General features: G+C 41.5%; 1 protein-coding gene across 2 annotated transcripts in view; it reads left to right on the top strand.

The window, feature by feature from the left end:
- DTWD2 (DTW domain containing 2) overlaps positions 1-21,103 on the top strand; it is a 151,568-nt gene that overhangs the window by 25,956 nt on the left and 104,509 nt on the right. The gene's annotated exons all lie outside the window — the stretch shown is intronic.

Below are 21,103 nucleotides of genomic sequence, written 5' to 3'. Positions count from 1 at the left end.
ATGGTGTAAGGAAGAGGTCTAGTTTCAGTCTTCTACATACAGCTAGCTACTTATCCCAGCACCATTTATTGAATAGGGAATCCTTTCTCCATTGCTTGTTTTTGTCAGCTTTGTTGAAGATCAGAGAGTTGTAGGTATGTGACTTTACTCTATTCTGTACCATTAATCTATATGTCTGTTTTTGTACCAGTACCATGCTGTTTTGGTTACTGTAGCATTATAGTATAGTTTGAAGTCTGGTAATGTGTTTGCTCCAGCTTTGTTCTTTTTGCTTAGAATTGCAGTTGTTATTTGGGCTCTTTTTTGGTTCCATATGAATTTTAGAATAGTTTTTTTTTCTAATTCTGTGAAGAATGTCATTGGTAGTTTGATAGAAATAGGATTGAATCTGTATATTGCTTTGGGTACTATGGTCATTTTAACAATGTTGACTCTTCCTATCCATGAGCTTGGGATGCTTTTCCATTTGCTTGTGTCATCTCTGATTTCTTTGAGCAGTGCTTTGTAATTCTCATGGTAGAGATTTTTTTACCTCCTTGGTTAGCTATATTCCTAAGTATTTTTGTTCTTTTTGTGTCTATTGTGAGTGGGATTGTGTTCTTGATTTGGCGCTCAGCTTGGACATTATTGGTGTATAGAAATGCTACTGATTTTTTTACATTGATTTTGTATCCTGAAACTTTGCTGAAGTTGTTTATCAGATCTAGGAGCTTTTGGGCAGACTATGGGGTTTTCTAGGTAAAAAAGAATATTGTCTGCAAACAGAGATAGTTTGACTTTCTCTCTTCCTATTTGGATGTCTTTTATTTATTTCCGTTACCTGATTTCTCTGGCCAGAACTTCCGATACAATGTTAAATAGGAGTGGTGAGAGTGAGCAGACTTGTCATGTTCCAGTTCTCAGGGGGAATGCTTTTGGCTTTTGCCCGTTCAGTATGATGTTGGCTGTGGGTTTGGCATAGATGCCTCTTATTATTTTGAGGTAAGTTCCTTTAGTGCCTAGTTTGTTGAGGATTTTTAACATGAAGGGATGCTGGATTTTATTGAAAGCCTTTTCTGCATCTATTGATATGATCATGTGGTTTTTGTTTTTAGTTCTCTTTGTGTGATGAATCACATTTATTGATTTGCATATATTGAACCATTCTTGCATCCTAAGGATAAAACCTACTTGATCAGATTGTGTTGAATTTGTTTTTGATGTGCTGCTGGATTTGGTTTACTAATATTTTTTTGAGGATTTTTGCATTTATGTTCATCAAGGATATTGGCCTGTAGTTTCCATTTCTTCTGGGTTTTCTAGTTTATGTGTGTGGAGGTGTTCATAATAGTCTTTTTTTTTTTGTCTTTCTGTGGGGTTGGTGTTAATGTTATCTTTGTCATTTCTGATTCTTTATTTGGATTTTCTTTTTGTCTTTATTAGTCTAGCCAGTGGTCTTTTTTGTTGTTGTTGTTGTTGTTTTTGAGACAGAGTCTTGCTTTGTTGCCCAGGCTGGAGTGTAGTGGCGTGATCCCGGGTCACTGCAAACTCCGCCTCCCAGATTCACGCCATTCTCCTGCCTCAGTCTCTGGAGTAGCTGGGACTACAGGCGCCTGCCACCACGCCCGGCTAATTTTGTTTTTGTATTTTTGGTAGAGACGGGGTTTCACTGTGTTAGGCAGGATGGTCTCGAGCACCTGACCTCGTGATCTGCCCACCTTGGCCCCCCAAAGTGCTGGGACTATAGGTGTGAGCCACTGTGCCTGGCTGCTAGTGGTCTTACTTATTCTTTCAAATAACCAACTTCTGGTTTCACATGAAAACTTATATTAATTATAGATCTAGTAGGAACAAACATGTCTAGGCCAGTGATATAATTATTTTGATTACATACTGCAGTTGATTTAAAAAAATTAGGGTGCATTTTAATAGATAGGCTTATTTTTCTCTAACTACACACACTTATTATATATTAGTATATGATGTACCTTATAAAACATACACAAAACTAGGTATCAAAAAAGGAAGACGTATTGGTGAGATAAAGTCTTTTTTTTTTTTATTTATTTATTTTTTTTAGAAAAAATGTTAAAAGTTTATTGTGCACACTAAGAACAGTTCTCAAACTGGGAGACTTCAAACCGAAAGTAGTAAGAAGCCTCAAGTAAAGCAGCCACAGTGCAGATTATAAAGCACAAAGGAGGAGTATTTTAACCTTTTCTTTCTTTTTTTTTTTTTTTTAATTATTCTTTAAATTAAAAAATTTTTATTTATTTATTTTTTATTTTTTTCTTTTTATTATTATTATTATTATTATTATACTTTAGGCTCTATGGTACATGTGCGCAACGTGCAGGTAACTTACATATGTATACATGTGCCATGCTGGTGCACTGCACCCACCAACTCGTCATCTAGCATTAGGTATATCTCCCAGTGCTATCTCTCTCCCCTCCCCCTACCCCACAACAGTCCCCGAAGTGTGATGTTCCCCTTCCTGTGACCATGTGTTCTCATTGTTCAATTCCCACCTATGAGTGAGAATATGCGGTGTTTGGTTTTTTGTTCTTGCGATAGTTTACTGAGAATGATGATTTCCAATTTCATCCATGTCCCTACAAAGGACATGAACTCATCATTTTTTATGGCTGCATAGTATTCCATGGTGTATATGTGCCACATTTTCTTAATCCAGTCTATCATTGTTGGACATTTGGGTTGGTTCCAAGTCTTTGCTATTGTGAATAATGCTGCAATAAACATACGTGTGCATGTGTCTTTATAGCAGCATGATTTATAGTCCTTTGGGTATATACCCAGTAATGGGATGGCTGGGTCAAATGGAATTTCTAGTTCTAGATCCCTGAGGAATCGCCACACTGACTTCCACAAGGGTTGAACTAGTTTACAGTCCCACCAACAGTGTAAAAGTGTTCCTATTTCTCCACATCCTCTCCAGCACCTGTTGTTTCCTGACTTTTTAATGATTGCGATTCTAACTGGTGTGAGATGGTATCTCATTGTGGTTTTGATTTGCATTTCTCTGATGGCCAGTGATGGTGAGCATTTTTTCATGTGTTTTTTGTCTGCATAAATGTCTTCTTTTGAGAAGTGTCTGTTCATGTCCTTCGCCTACTTTTTGATGGGGTTGTTCGTTTTTTTCTTGTAAATTTGTTGGAGTTCATTGTAGATTCTGGATATTAGCCCTTTGTCAGATGAGTAGGTTGCAAAAATTTTCTCCCATTTTGTAGGTTGCCTGTTCACTCTGATGGTAGTTTCCTTTGCTGTGCAGAAGCTCTTTAGTTTAATTAGATCCCATTTGTCAATTTTGTCTTTTGTTGCCATTGCTTTTGGTGTTTTAGACATGAAGTCCTTGCCCATGCATATGTCCTGAATGGTAATGCCTAGGTTTTCTTCTAGGGTTTTTATGGTTTTAGGTCTAACATTTAAGTCTTTAATCCATCTTGAATTGATTTTTGTATAAGGTGTAAGGAAGGGATCCAGTTTCAGCTTTCTACATATGGCTAGCCAGTTTTCCCAGCACCATTTATTAAATAGGGAATCCTTTCCCCATTTCTTGTTTTTGTCAGGTTTGTCGAAGATCAGAGAGTTGTAAATATGTGGCATTATTTCTGATGGCTCTGTTCTGTTCCATTGATCTATATCTCTGTTTTGGTACCAGTACCATGCTGTTTTGGTTACTGTAGCCTTGTAGTAGAGTTTGAAGTCAGGTAGTGTGATGCCTCCAGCTTTGTTCTTTTGGCTTAGGATTGACTTGGCGATGTGGGCTCTTTTTTGGTTCCATATGAACTTTAAAGTAGTTTTTTCCAATTCTGTGAAGAAAGTCATTGGTAACTTGATGGGGATGGCATTGAATCTGTAAATTACCTTGGGAAGGATGGCCATTTTCATGATATTGATTCTTCCTACCCATGAGCATGGAATGTTCTTCCATTTGTTTGTATCCTCTTTTATTTCCTTGAGCAGTGGTTTGTAGTTCTCCTTGAAGAGGTCCTTCACATCCCTTGTAAGTTGGATTCCTAGGTATTTTATTCTCTTTGAAGCAATTGTGAATGGGAGTTCACTCATGATTTGGATCTCTGTTTGTCTGTTATTGATGTATAAGAATGCTTGTGATTTTTGTACATTGATTTATATCCTGAGACTTTGCTGAAGTTGCTTATCAGCTTAAGGAGATTTTGGGCTGAGACAATGGGGTTTTCTAGATATACTATCATGTCATCTGCAAACAGGGACAATTTGACTTCCTCTTTTCCTATTTGAATACCCTTGATTTCCTTCTCCTGCCTAATTGCCCTGGCCAGAACTTCCAACACTATGTTGAATAGAAGTGGTGAGAGAGGGCATCCCTGTCTTGTGCCAGTTTTCAAAGGGAATGCTTCCAGTTTTTGCCCATTCAGTATGATATTGGCTGTGGGTTTGTCATAAATAGCTCTTATTATTTTGAGATACGTCCCATCAATACCTAATTTATTGAGAGTTTTTAGCATGAAGCGTTGTTGAATTTTGTCAAAGGCCTTTTCTGCATCTATTGAGATAATCATGTGGTTTTTGTCTTTGGTTCTGTTTATATGCTGGATTACATTTATTGATTTGCATATATTGAACCAGCCTTGCATCCCAGGGATGAAGCCCACTTGATCATGGTGGATAAGCTTTTTGATGTGCTGCTGGATTCTGTTTGCCAGTATTTTATTGAGGATTTTTGCATCAATGTTCATCAAGGATATTGGTCTAAAATTCTCTTTTTTTGTTGTGTCTCTGCCAGGCTTTGGTATCAGGATGATGCTGGCCTCATAAAATGAGTTAGGGAGGATTCCCTCTTTTTCTATTGATTGGAATAGTTTCAGAAGGAATGGTACCAGCTCCTCCTTGTACCTCTGGTAGAATTCGGCTGTGAACCCATCTGGTCCTGGACTTTTTTTGGTTGGTAAGCTATTGATTATTGCCACAATTTCAGCTCCTGTTATTGGTCTATTCAGAGATTCAACTTCTTCCTGGTTTAGTCTTGGGAGGGTGTATGTGTTGAGGAATTTATCCATTTCTTCTAGATTTTCTAGTTTATTTGCGTAGAGGTGTTTGTAGTATTCTCTGATGGTAGTTTGTATTTCTGTGGGATCGGTGGTGATATCCCCTTTATCATTTTTTATTGCATCTATTTGATTCTTCTGTCTTTTTTTCTTTATTAATCTTGCTAGCAGTCTATCAATTTTGTTGATCCTTTCAAAAAACCAGCTCCTGGATTCATTGATTTTTTGAAGGGTTTTTTGTGTCTCTATTTCCTTCAGTTCTGCTCTGATTTTAGTTATTTCTTGCCTTCTGCTAGCTTTTGAATGTGTTTGCTCTTGCTTTTCTAGTTCTTTTAATTGTGATGTTAGGGTGTCAATTTTGGATCTTTCCTGCTTTCTCTTGTGGGCATTTAGTGCTATAAATTTCCCCCTACACACTGCTTTGAATGCATCCCAGAGATTCTGGTATGTTGTGTCTTGGTTCTCGTTGGTTTCAAAGAACATCTTTATTTCTGCCTTCATTTCGTTATGTACCCAGTAGTCATTCAGGAGCAGGTTGTTCAGTTTCCATGTAGATGAGCGGTTTTGAGTGAGATTCTTAATCCTGAGTTCTAGCTTGATTGCACTGTGATCTGAGAGATAGTTTGTTATAATTTCTGTTCTTTTACATTTATTGAGGAGAGCTTTACTTCCAATTATATGGTCAATTTTGGAATAGGTGTGGTGTGGTGCTGAAAAAAATGTATATTCTGTTGATTTGGGGTGGAGAGTTCTGTAGATGTCTATTAGGTCAGCTTGGTGCAGAGCTGAGTTCAATTCCTGGGTATCCTTGTTGACTTTCTGTCTCGTTGATCTGTCTAATGTTGACAGTGGGGTGTTAAAGTCTCCCATTATTAATGTGTGGGAGTCTAAGTCTCTTTGTAGGTCACTCAGGACTTGCTTTATGAATCTGGGTGCTCCTGTATTGGGTGCATATATATTTAGGATAGTTAGCTCTTCTTGTTGAATTAATCCCTTTACCATTACGTAATGGCCTTCTTTGTCTCTTTTGATCTTTGTTGATTTAAAGTCTGTTTTATCAGAGACTAGGATTGCAACCCCTGCCTTTTTTTGTTTTCCATTTGCTTGGTAGATCTTCCTCCATCCTTTTATTTTGAGCCTATGTGTGTCTCTGCACGTGAGATGGGTTTCCTGAATACAGCACACTGATGGGTCTTGAGTCTTTATCCAGTTTGCCAGTCTGTGTCTTTTAATTGGAGCATTTAGTCCATTTACATTTAAAGTTAATATTGTTATGTGTGAATTTGAGCCTGTCATTATGATGTTAGCTGGTTATTTTGCTCGTTAGTTGATGCAGTCTCTTCCTAGTCTCGATGGTGGTTACATTTCGGTATGATTTTGCAGTGGCTGGTACCGGTTGTGCCTTTCCATGTTTAGTGCTTCCTTCAGGAGCTCTTTTAGGGCAGGCCTGGTGGTGACAAAATCTCTCAGCATTTGCTTGTCTGTAAAGTATTTTATTTCTCCTTCACTTATGAAGCTTAGTTTGGCAGGATATGAAATTCTGGGTTGAAAATTCTTTTCTTTAAGAATGTTGAATATTGGCCCCCACTCTCTTCTGGCTTGTAGGGTTTCTGCCGAGAGATCCGCTATTAGTCTGATGGGCTTCCCTTTGATGGTACTCGACCTTTCTCTCTGGCTGCCCTTAACATTTTTTCCTTCATTTCAACTTTGGTGAATCTGACAATTATGTGTCTTGGAGTTGCTCTTCTCGAGGAGTATCTTTGTGGCGTTCTCTGTGTTTTCTGAATCTGAATGTTGGCCTGCCTTGCTAGATTGGGGAAGTTCTCCTGGATAATATCCTGCAGAGTGTTTTCCAACTTGTTTCCATTCTCCCCGTCACTTTCAGGTACACCAATCAGACGTAGATTTGGTGTTTTCACATAGTCCCACATTTCTTGGAGGCTTTGCTCGTTTCTTTTCATTCTTTTTTCTCTAAACTTCCCTTCTCGCTTCATTTCATTCATTTCATCTTCCAGGGCTGATACCCTTTCTTCCATTTGATCGCATCGGCTCCTGAGGCTTCTGCATTCTTCACGTAGTTCTCGAGCCTTGGTTTTCAGCTCCATCAGCTCCTTTAAGCACTTCTCTGTATTGGTTATTCTAGTTATACATTCTTCTAAATTTTTTTCAAAGTTTTCAACTTCTTTGCCTTTGGTTTGAATATCCTCCCGTAGCTCGGAGTAATTTGATCGTCTGAAGCCTTCTTCTCTCAGCTCGTCAAAGTCATTCTCCGTCCAGCTTTGTTCCGTTGCTGGTGAGGAACTGCGTTCCTTTGGAGGAGGAGAGGTACTCTGCTTTTTAGAGTTTCCAGTTTTTCTGCTCTGTTTTTTCCCCATCTTTGTGGTTTTATCTACTTTTGGTCTTTGATGATGGTGATGTACAGATGGGTTTTTGGTGTGGGTGTCCTTTCTGTTAGTTTTCCTTCTAACAGACAGGACCCTCAGCTGCAGGTCTGTTGGAGTACCTGGCCGGCCGTGTGAGGTGTCAGTCTGCCCCTGCTGGGGGTTGCCTCCCAGTTAGGCTGCTCGGGGGTCAGGGGTCAGGGACCCACTTGAGGAGGCAGTCAGCCCGTTCTCAGATCTCCAGCTGCGTGCTGGGAGAACCACTGCTCTCCTCAAAGCTGTCAGACAGGGACATTTAAGTCTGCAGAGGTTACTGCTGTCTTTTTGTTTGTCTGTGCCCTGCCCCCAGAGGTGGAGCCTACAGAGGCAGGCAGGCAGGCCTCCTTGAGCTGTGGTGGGCTCCACCCAGTTCAAGCTTCCAGGCTGCTTTGTTTACCTAAGGGAGCCTGGGCAATGGCGGGCGCCCCTCCCCCAGCCTCGCTGCCGACTTGCTGTTTGATCTCAGACTGCTGTGCTAGCAATCAACGAGACTCCGTGGGCGTAGGACCCTCTGAGCCAGTTGTGGGCTATATTCTCCTGGGGCACCGTTTCCTAAGCCCGTCGGAAAAGCACAGTATTCGGGTGGGAGTGGCCCGATTTTCCAGGTGCCGTTTGTCACCCCTGGAAAGGGAACTCCGTGACCCCTTGCGCTTCCCGAGTGAGGCAATGCCTCGCCCCTGCTTCGGCTGGCGCACGGTGCAGTCACCCACTGACCTGCGCCCACTCTCTGGCACTCCCTAGTGAGATGAACACGGTACCTCAGATGGAAATGCAGAAATCACCCGTCTTCTGCGTCGCTCGCGCTGGGAGCTGTAGACGGGAGCTGTTCCTATTCGGCCATCTTGGCTCCCAAGATAAAGTCTTTAAAAATGTTTTGGTCAGTAATGATAGTATAATGGAATCTCACTACTGTTATTTATTATCTCAAAGCACAATATATATTTAGGGTGAGATTCTCTGTTAAGGATAGTAAGATGCAAGTTCACAATTCAAATAAACTTAATAATTTCTTCACTGCTCTAGGCACACCCTCCGGAGCACAGGTCTCTGAAACTCTCATCTAAAGACATTTATTCTTGGGAGTGTCTCTGAATCTCTTCCTTTGTGGGAGGCTGCCCAATTCGCAAAAAGAAAAAAAATGTGTATATATATATTTAAAACAGATAAATATTATATATATCACCGTTGTAGGATAGGACACCTTCACAGTGTGATTAAAAAATCACAACAGTGGCCGGGTGTGGTGGCTCACGCCTGTAATCCCAGCGCTTTGTGAGGCCGAGGCAGGCAGATCACGAGGTCAGGAGTTCGAGACCAGCCTTGCCAACATGGTGAAACCCCATCTCTACTAAAAATACAAAAATTAGCCAGGCATGGTGGCGCGCCCCTGTAATCCCACCTACTCGGGAGGCTGAGGCAGGAGAATTGCTTGTACCCGGAATGCAGAGGTTGCAGTGAGCCGAGATCACACCACTGCACTGCAACCTGGGTGACAGAGCAAGACTATGTCTGAGAAAAAAAAAAAAAATCACAACAGTATATTTTTTCTAAGTCTATCCTTAGAAAGCTCCTAAGCCAGTTATAAGAGAATCTAGTAAGGAAAACAATTTTGCAGGGTATGGGAATATTATTGTTATTTGTACTTGAAGTAGTCAGACATGGAACATGTTACCTACTTCTATTTTGGAGATGAAAATGTATTATAATGTTAATAATGTAAAGCTGTTTCTACTTTTATGGGTTATGTTGGATATATAGTTTCAGAAATTTGACAATGACTTTATCTTACAGATCACTTTAGTTTCTTTAAATTGACAGCAGAGGGCACTATGGTAGTTTTCCAAAGCCAGTTTTAAAATTGGAAAATTGTTGCCATTTTTATGTGTAATGCAGTGTATCTATTCAACTACTTGAATGAAAAGCTATGAAACTTTTTGTTCTTTGCTTTTTCACTATGTTAGGAGTATAAAAATTTTGTTGAGTATTGGTAAAGTTGAGGTGCACTATTTTTCTGAGTTCCACATTTGCTTTTGTTTAGTACTCTTTAAAAAGAGTACTTGTAAATCTGTTCACTAATCTTTAAAGTTTACTTATTTGAGATTACCTTGATTAAAATCAGTACTGTGAGAAAAAAGCTTTCAGTGAATATTATATAACAAATTTAATTAAAGCTTTGAAAGATGTTTTTGTAGGTCCTAGCATCTCTAGTCATATGTCAGATATAATTTTATTAGCCCACAGGCTGTCAGAGATAGTATGCCCAGAGTGATACACATTACCTTTGTATTACAGCTTTTGTTTAGGAAGCAAGTCAGTCTTAGTCTGAGAGGAAGTCCATGTATTTATTTCTACATCCTTAATGAGAAAAGAAGAAAAGGCTTATTTCACAGAATTTCCTTGGGGAAATGATTTGAAGGTTTCATTTATATTTTAAGAATGTAATTAACATTAATTGGGTTGTATAGGTTTTAAAGAAGATAAACCCCCATGAGCGGAAAAATACATTGTAAATACATTATAAATATAGAAAAGGGAAAAATCTCAGCACCTATTTTGGTCAGTCTGTTATAAATTAGCTCAAAATAATAGCCAGAATGTTTGCCTGTAATGCAGTAGTTATTCCCCAGAACTCTCTTGTTGCCTTATTGTTACCAGTTTTGTAAGGAAGGAAATTGAAAATCTGTGACATGCCCAAGGTCACATAGCAAGACAATAACATTGGTAGTGACATTATAATAGTTATTCCCCAAACCTATACCCAGTTGACCAGTTTATATTTCTTTAGATATTAGTTTTTATTCCTCATATCTATATAAATTCTAGAAGTAGCTTGATTTAAAAAAAATGAATATTCATTATTTACAAATAATCAGTTTTGGTATATACTTATGTGATTTTTTTTGCCTGTCAAGTATAATAGTTCATAGGAAGCAAGGAACTTTTTTTTTTTTAAGAGATGGGGGCCTTGCTGTGTTGTCCAGGCTGGAGCATAGTGGCTATTCACTGGGTGTACTACTACAGCCTCAAAGTGGGCTCAAGTGATCCTCCTGCCTTAGCCTCCTGAGTAGCTGCACCCTACTATGCCTGGAGAAGCAAGGAACTTTTAAACAATATTTCTGGCACAGTGAGAACAAATAAGCTCCATGAGGGTAGGAATCTTTGTTCATTTTATTGTCCCAAGTGCCTAATATCTGGCACTTAGGTATGCAGTAAATATCTGAATAAAAATTTGTTGAATTTATAAATTATTCAATCCATTATTAATTTAAATATTTAAACCTTCTAGAGAGATTTTAGAATGAGGAGAGCAGTTACTCTGCACTTACCCCTAGTTTAGGAAGAGATGGTTTAACAGTTGGTCAGCTAATCACCATTACCATGCATGCAGAGCATTGTTGGGGGGGGAAGATTGATAGTAAGGTAATAAGCAGAAATGCATCTTATGAAGTAACTTGCTAAATATAAAGCTAGTTGAAATGTTTTAAAGAACTGCAGTTTATTAGTTTGAAGTAATTGTAATTAAAATCAGGTTAATAAAGAGAATATGCTTTAAAGTAAATAGAAAATGATGTTTTGTGAGCATATAAAATCATGAGTTAAAGCAATTAGTTTTAGGTTAAATCACGCTTATAGTGTTTACACATAAATTGCTTAGCTATTCTTTTAGTAACTATTTTCTTCAGTAAATATTTTTGTCTTTTATGTGCGATCACTTATCAAAATGATCACAAAGTATAATAAAGGAAGACCTGACACTCTGAATTTCATTTGTAATACAAACGAATTACTTAAGTACCAGAGAGGGCATAAAGGAGAAATTAAACTTTGATATATAAAAAAAATTAACAAATGGGATAGAAAATTGTATAGGAGGAGAAAAGCATTCAAAGGTTTAGAGAAGACGGAATGTAAAGATATTCCTTCAGGCTGGGCACGGTGGCTCACGCCTGTAACTTCAGCACTTTGGGAGTCCAAAGCAGGTGGATCACTTGAGGCCAGGAATTTGAGAAACTTCACCTCTACAAAAAAAATCCAAAAATACATTAATTATTCAAATACAAAAATTAGCCAGGTGTGGTGGTGCACACCAGTAACCTCAGCTACTCACGAGGCTGAGGCATGAGAATTGCTTGAACCAGGAGGCGGAGGTTGCAGTGAGCTGAGATATGTCACTACACTCCAGCCTGGGTGACAGAGTGACACCTGTCTCAAAAAAAGAAAAAATTCCTTTATGTATTCAGCAATATCTATTGAGCGCCTACTATGCCAGGTGCTGGGGATATAGCAGTGAAAAAGGTAGGCTAAGTCCTTGCCTCCCTGTAGCTTACATTTTAGAGAAGGAAACCCACATTCAGCTAACATAATGTCAAATAGTAGTAAAATGCTGTGAAGAAAAATCAGTCAGAATAAGGGGATAGAGAGTGACAGTGAGAGAAAAGGTGGGTCATTTGATTGATTGATTGATTGATGATTGATTGATAGGGTCTTTGTCTCTCTGTTGCCCAGGCTGGAGTACAGTGGTGTGATCATAGCTCACTGCATCCTCAAACACCTGGGTTTGAGCAGTCTTCCTGCTTCAGCCTCCCAAGTAGCTGGGACTACAGCTGTGCACCACCGTGTCTGGCTAATTTTTAAATTTTTAGTAGAGATGAGGTCTTGTTATGTTTCCCAGGCTGATCTCGAATTCCTGTGCTCAAGTGATCCTTTCTCCTCAGCCTCCCAAAATTCTGAGATTATAGGCATGAGCCACCATGCCTTGCCTTGGATTATTTTAGAATGGGGCATTGGAGCAAAGACGTGGTCTAAGTGAATCTTTAAGCTGGGATAAGATACCAGGCAGAGCACTAGATGCTAGACATTGAGGTGCATATGACTACTTTAGGCCACACCTAATACCAGAAAGATATAGGCCAGGAGCCACATACTTGCATTTGTGGCATTGTAGAGCAACCTTAGATGACCCTTTTCTGCTGGCATCCTTGTGGCAGTCTGGCATAGCAGTCCAGCTCAGGTGGAAGGTGATATGTTCCACACTAGGCAGATATGGTAGCCTAATAACTTTATGCCCTCAGGAGCCAACATCTTTTGTAACAACTCTCTAGCAAGTTTCTAGGGTTCCAATTCAGGGAATTCCAAAGTATGGTGTCCCCATAGGGTCTTTATAGGTCTCTAGTCCATATGCAATAAAACTACCAGTCAGTTGTCATTTAAATCACATACAGTGTTGCTTAGCAATATAGTTATCATGTTGCCAGGGTAACAGAGCTCGTTAGTTAAGGGAAGGTCAAATTTTCATGCAGGGGGAAGAGTTTCGGGTAAGCCATTTTGTCCATAGCTTTGTTGTTTATTATTCTTTGATTACTACTTCTCACAAAAGTTCGTCAAGCTTTGCCAACCTTCAGATGTAGACAGGAATGGGTAAGTGGGCAGGATGTAGATATGAATGAATTCAAGTCACTTGAAAAATAAAACCCAGTGGGGCGGACACCTCTAGAGCCTTGCACATCAAACTGTGGTCTTTACATTCTTCACCCCCTCACTCCTTACCCACTAGCAGCATCATCACCACCTAGGAATTTGGTAGAAATGCACATTCTCAGGCTTACTGAATCAGAAGCTCTGAGGGCTGGGGCTCAGCTGTCTAGTTTAATGAATCCTCTAGGTGATTCTGATAACAGCAAAAGTTGGGAATCACTGTACTAGGAGATACAAAAATTAAATGAAAACCCTGCTCTTAGAGGGTTCATCATCTAGAAGTGAGAGGAAGATGTGAAAACAAAATTTTGTCATATGATGTGGTCAAGTGTTTAAATGGAAGTATTAATAGGAATCTAAAGAAAATACATATGACTAAAATAAAAGAAAGTGATTTCAGCCGTGGGAGTAACAGAGATGTGCAAACAAGATGAGAGGCATTGTCTTGGAGCATAAACAATGTGGTCCTGGTTAGATACTGTACTTAATATTGTAAATATTGCAGATTTATGGGTTAAAGACTTTGCTGTTGTGGGCTAAGAATCTAACCAGTTCCAGACAACCAACTTTTAAATAGACTTTTGGAGTAGAGTTTCTAAATGCTCTTAAAGGTTCCTGTCAGGCCTTTGAGCCTAAGCCTGCATGTATACATCCAGATGGCCTGAAGCAAGTGAAGAATCACAAAAGAAGTGAAAATGGCCAGTTCCTGCCTTAACTGATGACATTACCTTGTGAAATTCCTTCTGGCGGCTCAGACGCTCCCCCACTGAGCACCTCGTGACCCCTGCCCCTGCCTGCCAGAGAACAACCCCTTTGACTGTAATTTTCCACTACCTACCTAACTCCTATAAAATTGCCCCACCCCTATCTCCCTTCGCTGACTCTTTTTGGACTCAGCCTGCCTGCACCCAGGTGATTAAAGAGCCTTATTGCTCACACAAAGCCTCTTTGGTGGTCTCTTCACACGGATGCGCGTGACATTTGGTGTCGAAACATTTGGTGCCGTGACTTGGATTGGGGGACCTCCCTTGGGAGATCAATCTTCTGTCCTCCTGCTCTTTGCTCCATGAGAAAGATCCATCTACGACCTCTGGTCCTCAGACCAACCAGCCCAAGGAACATCTCACCAATTTTAAATCGGGTAAGCGGCCTCTTTTTAATGTCTTCTTTGTCCTTTCTCACTATCCCTCAACCCCTTTCTCCTTTCAATTTCTGCACCCCCTTTCAATCTCTCCCTTCCCTTAATTTCAGTTCTTTTCTTTTTCTGGTAGAGACAGAGGAGACGCATTTTATCCATGAACCTAAAACTCCGGTGCCAGTCAGACTTGGGAAGACAGCCTTCGCTTGGTGTTTAATCACTGCGGGGATGCCTGCCTGATTTTTCACCCACATTTCAGAGGTTGTCTGATCACCCTGGGGACGCCTGCCTTGATCCTTCACCTTGGTGGCAAGCACTGCCTCCCCGAGGTGGGGCAAGTACCCTCCCACCCCTTCTCTCCATGTCTCTACCCTCTCTTTTCTCTGGGCTCGCTTCCTTCACTATGGGCAACCTTCCACCCTCCATTCCTCCTTCTTCTCCCTAGCCTGTGTTCTCAAAAACTTAAAACCTCTTCAACTCACACCTGACCTGAAACCTAAATGCTTATTTTCTTCTGCAACACCGCTTGACCCCAATACAAACTCGACAATGTTTCCAAATAGCCAGAAAACGGCACTTTTGATTTCTCCATCCTACAAGATCTAGATAATTCTTCTCGTAAAATGGGCAAATGGTTTGAGGTGCCTGAAGTCTAGGCATTCTTTTTCACATCAGTCCCTTCCTAATCTCTGCTCCCAATGCGACTCGTCCCAAATCTTTCTTCTTTCTCTCCTGTCTGTTCCTTCAGTCTCCACCCCAAGCTCTGAGTCCTTTGAATCCTCCTTTTCTACAGACCTATATGACCTCTCCCCTCCTCCCCAGGCTGCCCCTCGCCAGGCCGAGCCAAGTCCCAATTCTTCCTCAGCCTCTGCTCCTCCACCCTATAATCCTTCTATCACCTCCTCTCCTCACACCTGGTCCGGCTTACAGTTTCATTCCGTGACTAGCCCTCCCCCACCTGCCCAACAATTTCCTCTTAAAGAGGTGGCTGGAGCTAAAGGCATAGTCAAGGTTAATGCTCCTTTTTCTTTATCCAACCTCTCCCAAATCAGTTAGTGTTTAGGCTTTTTTTCATCAAATATGAAAACCCAGCCCAGTCCATGGCTTGTTTGGCCAAAAACCCATAGACACTTTACCTTCCTAGACCCAGAAAGGCCAGAAGGCCGTCTTATTCTCAATATGCATTTTATTACCCAGTCCGCTGCTGACGTTTAAAAAAAGCTCCAAAACTGAAATTCCAGCCCTCAAACCCCACAACAGGATTTAATTAACCTTGCCTTCAAGGTGTACAGTAATTAAAGAGGCAGCCAAGCAGCAATGTATTTCTGAGTTGCAATTACTTGCCTATGCTATGAGAGAAACCCCAGCCATATCTCCAGCACAGAAGAACTTCAAAATGCCTAAGCCACAGTGGTCAGGCATTCCTTCAGGACCTCCTCCCCCAGGATGTTGCTTCAAGTGCCGGAAATCTGGCCACTGGGCCAAGGAATGCCTGCAGCCCGGGATTCCTCCTAAGCCATGTCCCATCTGTGCGGGACCCCACTGGAAATTGGACTGTCCAACTTGCCCGGCAGCCACTCCCAGAGCCCCTGGAATTCTGGCCCAAGGCTCTCTGACTCCTTCCCCGATCTTCTCGGCTTAGCGGCTGAAGACTGACACTGCCCGATTGCCTCAAAAGCCTCCTGGACCATCACAGGCGCTTGAGGTAACTCTTACAGTGGAGGGTAAGGCCGTCCCCTTCTTAATCAATACAGAGGCTACCCACTCCACATTACCTTCTTTTCAAGGGCGTGTTTCCCTTGCTTCCATAACTGTTGTAGGTATTGACGGCCAGGCTTCTAAACCTCTTAAAACTCCCCAACTTTGGTGCCAACTTAGATAATATTCTTTTTTTTTTTTTTTTTGGAGACGGAGTCTCACTCTGTCACCCAGGCTGGAGTGCAGTGGCATGAACTCGGTTCAATACAAGCTCCGTCTCCTGGGTTCACGCCTTTCTCCCACCTCAACCTCCTGAGTAGCTGGGATGACAGGCATCCGCCACCATGCCCGGCTAATTTTTTGTATTTTTAATAGAGACGGGGTTTCACCATGTTAGCCAGGATGGTCTCGATCTCCTGACTTCGTGATCTGCCCGCCTCGGCCTCCCAAAGTGCTGGGATTACCCGGCCGCTTAGACAATATTGTGTTGTGCAGTCCTTTTTAGTTATCCCCACCTGCCCAGTTCCCTTATTAGGTCTAGGCATTTTAACTAACCTATCTGCTTCCGTGACTATTCCTAGGCTACAGCCACACCTCATTGCCGCCCTTTTCCCCAGTTCAAAGCCTCCTTCACATCCTCCCCTTGTGTCTCCCCACCTTAATCCACAAGTATGAGACACCTCTATTCCTACCTTGGTGAATGATCGTGCACCCCTTACCATCCCATTAAAACCTAATCACCCTTACCCCACTCAATGCCAATATCCCATCCCACAGCATACTTTAAAAGGTTAAAGCCTGTTATCACTCACTTGCTACAGCGTGGGCTTCTAAAGCGTATAAACTCTCCTTACAATTCTCCCATTTTACCCGTCCAAAAACCAGACAAGTCTTACAGGTTAGTTCGGAATCTATGCCTTATCAACCAAATTGTTTTGCCTGTCCACCCTGTAGTGCCCAGCCCGTACACTCTTGTCCTCAATACCTCTCTCCACAACCCATTTTTCTGTTCTGGATCTCAAGCATGCTTCCTTTACTATTCCTTTGCACCCTTCATCCCAGCTTCTCTTTGCTTTCACTTGGACTGACCCTGACACCCATCAGTCTCAGCAACTTACCTAGGCTGTACTGCCACAAGGCTTCAGGAACAGCCCCCATTACTTCAGTCAAGCCGTTTCTCATGATTTACTTTCTTTCCGTCCATCTAGTTCTCACTTTATTCAATATTTTAACAACCTTCTACTTTATAGCCCCTCCTACAAATCTTCCCAAAAGGACACCCTTCTGCTCCTCCAACATCTGTTTTCAAAAGAATATCGCGTATCCTCCTTCAAAGCCCAAATTTCTTCCTCATCCGTTACCTATCTTGGCATAATTCTTAATAAAAACACATCTTCTCTTCCTGCTGATCGCGCCTGGCTAATCTCCCAAACCCCAACAACCCCTTCTACAAAGCAACAACTCCTTTCCTTCCTAGCATGGTTAGGTACTTTAACCTTTGGATACCTGGTTTTGCCATCCTGACTAAACCATTATATAAACTTACAAAAGGAAACCTAGCTGACCTCATAGATCTTAAATCCTTTCCCCACTCCTCTTTCCTTTCCTTAAAAACAGCCCTAGAAGCTGCTCCCACACTAGCTCTCCCTAACTAATCCCAACCCTTTCCATTACACACAGCCGAAGTGCGGGGCTGTGCGGTCAGAATTCTTACAGACCATGCCCTGTAGCCTTTCTGTCCAAACAACTTGACCTTACTGTTTTAGGCTGGCCCCCACATTATTCCTGATACCACACCTGACCCCCATGACCGTGTCTCTCTGATCCACCTGGCATTCACTCCATTTCCCCATATTTCCTTTTTTCCTGTTCCTCACCCTGATCACACTTTGTTTTTGTTTTTGTTTTTTTGAGACGGAGTCTTGCTTTGTTGCCCAGGCTGGAGTGCAGTGGCATGATCTCGGCTCACTGGAAGCTCTGCCTCCCGGGTTCACACCATTCCCTGGCCTCAGCCTCCTGAGTAGCTGGGACTACAGGCACCTGCCACCACGCCCGGCTAATTTTTTTTTCTGTATTTTTAGTAGAGATGGGGTTTCACCGTGTTAGCCAGAAAGGTCTCTATCTCCTGACCTTGTGGTCCGCCCGCCTTGGCCTCCCAAAGTGCTGAGATTACAGGCGTGAGCCACCGTGCCTGGCCCACAGTTGGTTTATTAATGGCAGTTCCACCAGGCCTAATTGCCACTCACCAGCTAAGGCAGGCTATGCTATAGTATCTTCCACATCTGTCAACACTCTGTGTTGCCCCAGTAACATTTTACCTAAAAGGTTGATTTCTAACCTTTAGTAGATGAACTACCTATTACAATATGTTTTTATAATATATATTATTATTCATCAAATGTGTTATGCAACATTTGTGATTAAAGTGAGTCTAACTTCAGTTCATTTTGGGGATTTTTAGAACTGTACAAAACCATAGTATAACTGAAGTTCCTCAATAGTATCACAAAATCAACTTATTTGAACTGCCCTTTTTAACTAACTTTTACAGACAAAAGTTAGGACTTTTGCCTGTAAAAGGTTAAAATTGGTTGAGTATGGTGGCTCACGCCTGTAATCCCAGTGATAGGAACAGGAGGCAGAGAAATTCTAGGCAGAAAAGGGCAAGGTCCCTGGCAAAGCCACACCCTCAAGCCTGGAGCTATGCCCCAAAGTGAGAACATGCATTCCTGTTTTCCCGCTTGAATGTTGTCTTTTCCAAAACCACACATGGCCCGTTCCACCCCCATCCTGTACCCATAAAAACCCCTGACTCAGCTGACAGAGAGAAGAGAAGGGGAGAGGAGGAAAGGCAGCTGTATGGTAGGGACTGCAGTTTGACGTTGGGGAAAAGCAGCTTAACATCAGAGGGATGGCTTGATGCTGTTGCTCTGGAGAGTCCAGCCGGGGACAGTCGGAATCCAGGGGAAGATCACCTTCCTGCTCCATCCCTCTTCCAGCTCTCCTTCCCGCTTAGAGCCACTTTCATCAGCAATAAAATCCTCCATATTTACTACCCTTCAGTTCATTCCTGTGACCTGATTTTTACTGGACGCCGAACAAGAGCTTGGGTGCCACAGGTGTGGCCTGCAAAGCTAAAAGAGCACTGTATCACACGCCCTCTGGGGCTTCAGGGGTCACGAGTACTCACCTAGACACTGCCGGGGGTTGGGGGGGGGAGCCCATGGAGTTTTGTGCTTGCCGGCACCCAAAAGTGCTAGCTCTGGCTCCTGCACCTGCTCACCTGCTGCTCCCCGTCCCACCAGGCGTTGAGAGCTGTGGGCTGAGTAAGTGAGGCACTCCTGTCATGACGCCCAGGAAGGGGTCAAGGAAAATTTTCTTTTTCACCAGTACTTTGAGAGGCTGAGGTGGGCGGATCACTTGAGGTCGGGAGTTTGAGACCAGCTTGGCCAAAGTGGTGAAAACCTCTCTCTACTAAAAATATAAAAAATTAGCTGGACATGGTAATGTGTGCCTGTAATCCCAGCTATTCAGGAGGCTGAGACACGAGAATCGCTTGAATCCAGGAGGCAGAGGTTGCAATGAGCTGAGGTTGTGCCACTGCACTCCAGCCTGGGTGACAGGGTGAGATTCTGTTTTTTTTTGTTTGTTTTTAAAGATTAAAGCTAATGTTTGTGGACTTACAGCTTTTCTTTAGTCAAAATTTGAATAGATTTATTAAAAAAAATTCAAAGTCAAACTGTATTTAAATTTGCCTGGTTATGTGGGAGAAACATCAGTTTTTACTTGGTTCTTCTGTTCTATGATATATTTATTCTTTGAATCATTTTAGTTTTTGGTTTTGATTAACTTAATGTAAAAAATCAGAATCTTGTTTTTTAGAATTTGAATGTACCTCATCCTGTTCCTCTTTCTACTGCGTGAGGAATCCTTTCTTATAGCAGTCCTCGATCTGTTTGTCATTGCACCCTGTTCCATCAATTGGTGTCTGTCCCTCTTTTGTGTTTACTCTTGTGACCACAGAAAGACTTTCCATCTCAAAAATCTCCTCATATTCCTGAGAGGAAATCCAGTGTGGGGCAGAACAATCATAGCAAATCATCTCAGAAGTCACTGGAAATCAGGTGTATTGATTTTCCTTGGGTTAAACTTCCATTCCAGGTTCAGTGGGGTTGGAAAGAGGAGGTAGAGTCGTGTATAATATGATTTTACTTCTGCCTAAGATATCTAGATAATTTCTTCATCCAGAGCATAGATTTGGCAGTTTCTCGCAGAATGAGAGGGTGTGTTTAACAGATGTTTGAGCCATAAACTGTATGGCTTATTAATAAGCATTTCTTAACCTCAGTCTAAAATTCCACAATAAGTAAAATTGAGGAAAGAGTTAACAGTGATCAGCTTGTATGTATGGTATTGGAAATTCCCTTTAATATAACATTTATTTGTATACTATTGTAATGGCATATAACATCTGCCTGTGATAGTTTGTGAAAAACTCCCATATCTGGGACCTGGCCGCTTAATGAATTTCTTTCTTTCTTTATTTTTTTTTATTTTTTGAGACGGAGTCTCGCTCTGTCGCCCAGGCTGGAGTGCAGTGGCACAATCCTGGCTCACTGCAACCTCCATCTCCTGGGTTCAAGCAACTCTCCTACTTCAACCTCCTGAGTAGCTGGCATTACAGGCACCCACCACCACACCCAGCTAATTTTTGCATTTTTATTAGAGTTGGGGTTTCACCACATTGGCCGGGCTGGTTTTGAACTCTTGACCTCAGGTGATCTGCCCACCTCAGCCTCCTAAAGTGCTGGGATTACAGGCATGAGCCACTGTGCCCAGTCATGAATTTCATATTATAAATACACATACCAAATATAGTATTTAATGGTAAAATATAAATGTTTATTCATGCAATACCTTTGGAAGGACATAAAAAACCGGTCATTGGTTGCCCCTAAAGGAAGAGAATACTGTAGGCTGGAGGACAGAGATAGGAGGTATACCGTTTAATTCTGTTTGAACTTTATATTGTGTGTAAGAGTTACCTAAACAGTAGTAAAGCACTAAAATGTAAGTAAAATAAAAATGACAAACAGTAAGAAAAGGTAAGTTAAATGGAAAAGGCAAATACTCTTCTAGTATAATTCTAGCCAAATATAATTTGGTGGCGTCTATCTGAGTTTCTTCTCACAATTGGTAAGCTCTGTGTATTGATTGATGGCTAAGTTTTATTAGTATTTTTCTCTAGTTGGTAATTATATTCTAATATTTTATCATCTTATTGTTTACTCAAAGTGATATAGAAGAGTTGCCAGGTTTCTCTTTGATGTGAGATCTCTTCT

The sequence above is a fragment of the Pongo abelii genome, chromosome 4 (genome assembly GCF_028885655.2).
Source record: "Pongo abelii isolate AG06213 chromosome 4, NHGRI_mPonAbe1-v2.0_pri, whole genome shotgun sequence".
NCBI lineage: Eukaryota > Metazoa > Chordata > Mammalia > Primates > Hominidae > Pongo > Pongo abelii.
The sequence above is the reverse complement of the archived record's forward strand: the minus strand, read 5'-3'. Positions and strand labels throughout refer to the sequence as shown.